The 6,451-nt window shown below is 30.2% G+C and overlaps 1 protein-coding gene across 2 annotated transcripts in view; it reads right to left on the bottom strand.

The window, feature by feature from the left end:
* Positions 1–6,071, bottom strand: part of LOC136986345 (cell division cycle and apoptosis regulator protein 1-like) — a 42,562-nt gene extending 36,491 nt beyond the window's left edge. For both annotated transcript variants that reach the window (XM_067283854.1, XM_067283853.1), the window contains exon 1: positions 5,937–6,071. The gene's annotated coding sequence lies outside the window, so the exon portion shown is untranslated. The remainder of the gene's footprint in view (positions 1–5,936) is intronic.
* Positions 6,072–6,451: the final 380 nt, after the last annotated feature.

The raw sequence follows: 6,451 nt of genomic DNA on the forward strand, positions 1-6,451 counted from the left end.
CAGTGCTGCAGCAGAGAATGAAATACAAGCATAAGAAACACAACAACCACAATAAAAATATATAAATAAAACTTGAAATTAACAGAATATGTAAAAGTTTATGTCACACATTTCACCATGTGACGGCACACTGGTTGTGGAATACTGATCTAGAAAGATATTTAGCAGTCCAAATGCAACTAAATCTGGTATGCTAACTTTTTAGGACATGCAAAAGACATTTCCATAAAAAAAATTAGTATCAAAACTCACTAGTTTGACACTTTTGATGCTATAAGCAATAAACATTTTCTTTGTACAAGACACTCATGCTATAAGACTGCAATTCAGGAACAGTGATCAATGTGGTCCTCATTCTACAAGTATAAAACCTGAAAATAATGACCAACTGTAAGTGATACTCTGTGATACTTCTCACATACATTACCCAATCAAGTGATACTTGCAAAATTGATTTTGCAAGTATCACTTGATTGCCAAATTTGCAATATGCCCTCAATAAACCATTTTAAGTGTCTCCAAAAACAAAAATCACAGTACATAGTATCCAATATAAAGAGTCACTCCACCTCACATGAAAATGGTCAGTTTGCTTAAAGACAGTTGTTGTTGCAGTTGAGATATTAGTGTTGAGCATCTCTCAACATCTTTGGAGCATTACATAGCATATCACTGACCCATTGGGATTAGCTTCTTCAAAAAATAATAGTCCAAGGACACATGTAGCTGTGAAATCATATCAGACATATAGTTTTAGGAAAGTGCAATGTGATCTGCTGGAAAACATGAGAGTTTTCTGCAGTCCAAATGTATCAGTTATAGGTGTTCACTGTTCCACTGAAATGAAAATGTGCCTTGTTGCTCTGCTGCACAGGCTCTTCCATGGCCATGATATATCCACTTCTATTCTGATTTCCATACAAGATCCAAATCATTAGAAAATCGACTTCTATGTTGCCACTGCTGATTGGGAAGACATGACCATTGCTGATAGGTGGATATATAATCCTGTGGGAAATTCCAAAATTTACACTGGGTGGATATATTTTCCATGGATTGGGTAATGTAGATCATCAGAATCATTCAAAAATCATGCAATTCCATATCAGAACCCCAGCATGAAAATGTCCCTTAAAAGTGGATGAAAATGTTTTATTTTTACATGTTTGTTTGTTTTGCTGCTGTTATTGAGTTAGAACATTTTCATCCACTTTGATTATATATGTATATATTGAAGCAAACATTATTTATTTTTGATTATATATATATAATCGAAAATAGTGTTTGCTTCAATATAGTAGTATATTCAAATATTACAGAATACATATTTTAATTTTTGAACAATATAGGCATATAGGCTAACTTTATTTTTTTTTCTTTCCTGCAATCAAATTTTATGATAATGAAATCTAATTATTTCTAACAGGCTTAAAATGTTTTTGTATGCAATACACATTATTCCATCAAACTTTTCCATTATTAAACTTACCAGCAATCTACAAGGTAAGTCAAGTCACTTAACACCCTTATAAAATCAAATTGAGTTGGATAGGGGAAATTTTGGCATGATAGAAACCATGTTATGTCTATGGAGAACTATCTTTGTGAGTGTCATCTAGACAGCAGTCTTATTGAATTCAGCTCAAAACATTTAAATAAACTTTTATTTAAATGTTTTGAGCTTGGAGTCATACAATAAATGAAATTTGCATGAATCGCCACTAAAATTTGGAGAGAAATGCAATGGTGCACTCATTCTCTGCCTAATTTTAATCGAAGAAAAGTTATGAAGAAATGAATTAATTTTTCCTTTTCCGGGTATGATAAAACAATGCTGGGATGCCTCTAATGCACAAATAACAAACCTAGATCAGCTTGAAGTCTGGGGAGGAGTTCATGTAACATTGCAAATGATTTGAATCAATATGCCCATAGAAAATTTGTGTTGTATGTGACAATTTCACAATTGCTGCAAAAGTTCTGAGACTGATCAGTCAAAAGCTATGATCAGGAATACATAAATGAAAGAAAAAGAAATTTGTTTAGAACTCTGTTGTCAAGCAGCTTCATATTTTTATCACCCATAAGACACAATGCTAATAACTTTTAAGGAGTCAATTTACTATTTGATAAAATGTTTTTTTTTTTTTTTGACTATTTTGTCTTACCATCAGATCAAATTATCATCATCACATTTAAAATTTTCAAACAGCGAGTATCAGTCTGAGTATTATATTTCATCACTAATATATTCAAGTTATACTGTTTGTTATTTGTACCACTTTTTCACTGAACCCCTCAATTGTAAATGTCTTCTTTTAAAATATTTTTCTCTGATACATAAAACTGTGCATTATAATTTTAGTTTTTTAAACTAGATTATAATAAAAAAAATAATTGGGACCATGTACCAAAGGTGCAAGTTGGCTTAAATACATCAAATACTTTTTCCTAAATATCCGTTGTTGAAATGGAAATGCATCTTATAAGGCATAAAATACCAGTTATTCATTCAACACTGTATAACTTTTTTATTCAATAACAGTAAATTAACATTAAAGCTGAATGCATTATCTCTATATTTTGATTAATTATAATAAGGGTCCATTTACACACAACAGTGACGTGCTGGTACAGTGACCATTTGGTGACAGTGACGTCGAGCATGGCACAGTGATGAGTATTTACACACAACAGTGATGTGACCGTGCTATCAGTGAGTGGCCATGGACTTTTCTGAGGATGAATTGGCTATGATAGCTATATGTTTGGATGAAGAAGAAATACAATCAAGAAAGTGCCACAAGTGGATACATCAAGCATGGACAAAAATATCAACAGAATGGAAGTTTCATATCTTTTATAAAAAAACTGAAATGATGAATCTATTTTTCAAATGTCCCAACATGCATTTCATATTTTATTAAACAAAACAGAGGAAATATTCATTTTGTACCCAATGTCCATGTATTTCGAATGAGATAAATCAAATAGAACAGGGTGTTGATGCACAATTTCAATTAAATGTTCATCATCCACTGGAAAACAAAATTTACCATCAGAGAAAATATCGTTTCCGCCAAATGTACTTTTATGGTACAGTCACACCACTGCCACAGAATAGCACTGTGACAGAAAGAGTGGTTTAAAACTAGGTCAACAATTTCCCACAGGCAAAAATTCACTGCACTGTGCCGGCACATCACTGTTGTGTGTAAATGGACCTTAATAATAATAGTAATACAACACAGACTAGCTTTTACAGAAAATAAATTTTTAATTAAAAAACTAAAATTTTTGAAATTCAGAAAATCCTCATTATTAAAGCATCTCAAAGTAATATTTAATTTAAAATTTACAAGTTCAGAATAAACACTAAAATAGTGTAAAAGTATCTTCATAGTTCATTTTTTTTACATCTCAGAATAAAATAATATAATCTGATAAGGACTATGATAGAGCATCTCTTCATAAGCATCTGTATTCATATGACAATCAAAAGAAAATGGTCTAAAAATCATTGGACTTTTAGAATGTGTGGTGAGACTGTCAAGAAGTCTGTCAACAGTACTACCAGACAAGAGTTGAAAAATGAAGTATTTCCTCTTATAGGCCTACCAGATTAATTCCACAAAACATTTTGGCAAACTTGACACTATACCAGACTCAACCATGATCTTGATGGAGTCATACTGATATTCTAGATAAGTAAAAGGTATAAGTAATGCATGTTCTGATGTATTTCTTTTACAAGAACAAGAAAATTGGATGAAGCAACTTCATAAACCCACTGTAAATTATTATTTATTTTATTACACAAAAATTATTTCCAAGATTTGTTCTTGGATATGCCCCAGTATTTGTCAGTACCCCTTTTAACATTTTTTATATACATAATTTCTACTAATTGGAACTTTTCTCTAATCCAAACATCCTCATACAATAATCAGTTTGCTACAGTAAAAGTATTATTTTCAGAAAATGTTATTTATATTAGATATGATAAGTTACAAACTGATTTCATCTAAAACTTAGCCCTCTCTAAAGTCAATTTATCCCATTGATATTACAAAATTGTAATGCCTGTTCATTAATTTCAACAGATGAAGAACATGAACTTTGCAGTATATTCTTTCAGAAAATAATACTTTGAAAATATTTTTATAGTATTTTTTTTTGTAGCTCAAAGAAATTCACAAATTATGCACAATTAAATAGGTAATATCAATTAAATTCTAAATTTCAGCATGGCTTTATAATAATATAGGCATTTACTTATTATTCTTTCTATTAAAAAATGTTACCCATTGTTCTAAAATGGTGGCTCGTCTCTGATTCCAGCAAATAGAAGAAAGGAAACAGTGGGGATGTACATTCTAACCTAACCTAACCTAACAAATTATCATAATTATTACCAACCAAATTATTAGAATAGGTTAATTAGGTTAAAACGTGTCCCCGCACAGTTTCCTTTCTTCTATTTGCTGGAATCAGAGACGAGGTGCCATTCTGGAACCATAGGTAACATTAACCAAAAAGTATTATTATTATTATTTTATAAACTCTAGATTTATATTTCTTATATCTTTTAATTTTCTAGAAAATTAGTTTGCATATCCTGAACCATCTTTTAAATAATTAACACTAAATTTAAGATGAATATTACCAATTTCTGAATTTAATATCTGGTTTACAACCGAATTACATTAGGCTGAAAACGTTAGCGTATAAACAAATAAATGTTTCTCAGCAGCCAAAGGTGTTTAGTGTTGAATTATCTAATTTACTTTTGCTTTAACATTTATTTTCTTAAGAGCTCCAACTGACCCATTTCTATTGGCTATTAATAGCACTTTAAAACTGGTAATTAAAACACTATTGTTTGTACTTAATAATAAAAACAAAAAACAAATTATGATGCATCATCATTGGGTAATAAGTTACATATAAATGCAATAACTGTTAACTTCTCGAACATAAAAGAAAAAACTTTTCTAAATACGACACGTATTTTTCCGAATAATGCAGGTATTTATATTATATTTAAAAATTAGGAAACAGACTGGATGAATGTTTTATTGGAAGGAAAGATAGAGGGCAAAAGGGGACATGAAATATCTCAATGCGTTATTGCGGAAAAGGCCTTACCAACAGATAAAACAGCTAGCTAAGCAAAGAGAAGCTATAAGACAGCAAGACAGCACACATCCATGTTTGCCCACCAACCATTAGTTGCGGAAAGAGAAAGGGAACAGATCTATACTATTAGCCTATATTCTATAATTTAATTCCATACATAATGTATGTAATTTTTAACTAATATTCATTACGTAGATAACCTATAACTGCATCTAGCACAAAAAATCTCTGGTAAAATACTACACAATACCAATTTTTGCAGCTATCCTTAAGAAAAAAGAAGAAAATAAAAAACAAAATGAAGTATTATTGTTAACCAGATGTTGTGCAATATTTCAAAAAAAGAAAAAGATGCTTGAAAATATGCCAAATTCACCTAAGATAAATATTTAAGTAGATATCTGTAAGTTTTTGTGGTGATGATAATAAATTAGAATAGAATTTCTATTTGTATTTATATATTAAGAATGCGGTGCAAATCCGGATAAGGCCAACCTCTGCTCACGTTGTAATGACGTAACAATGAGCGATTAAAAGTTTGCGTGTGAAACGGTCCTGCGAAACATCGCGTAACATTTATGAAATATGATTAATTTTATTTAAATTTTAAGCAATTTCGGCATTTTCATCCTATTACCGCGCCGCCATACTTTCCGACTTTAATGCGATTTTAATAAAAATGATAATCACCTTAATAAGATCTGATAACTTTTTATTGATTTTTAGGGTTAGAGAAATAGTTACTTGGATTTAATTATTTCCATTCAACAAGCATTGATGCGTATTTCTTTACTTACCAATGTCGCCTTTGTTTACGAAATATATTTTAAACGACAAAAAAATTCAGTAAACTCGAAATAATCGTACATTTATATATAACAAAGAACGACATATTTCCATCTTCCATCAAAACATATTCAACGCCACCTGGATTTCGGAAACAATGATCGAGAAACGCCACCTAGCCTCTTCGGACGTAGTTTTCGATAATAACGCCACCTGGATATTTTGAAATTGATATTTTTAATATCCTGAACTTTTAAAAAATAATTTTTTAAACTTTCTCCTTAAGTAAAATGTCCGATAATCTGATTTTAATAAATTTTTGAATCTTAATAGTGTAGAATGCAGTTTCTACGAGTTAAAAATTACATCGTTTACAGAGCATTTCAATATGTTTATTCAATCATTACTTTAAAGCGTATTACATAATATGTTTGAGTTATTTTCAGATAAAATAATAATATAACAAAAAAAAATATGGAAAAATTTTTATAAATGATCAAATATTTAAACAAAGTATCTAAATTTT

The sequence above is a fragment of the Centruroides vittatus genome, unplaced genomic scaffold, assembly GCF_030686945.1.
Source record: "Centruroides vittatus isolate TY-2023 unplaced genomic scaffold, ASM3068694v2 scaffold_1015, whole genome shotgun sequence".
Taxonomy (NCBI): Eukaryota; Metazoa; Arthropoda; class Arachnida; order Scorpiones; family Buthidae; genus Centruroides; species Centruroides vittatus.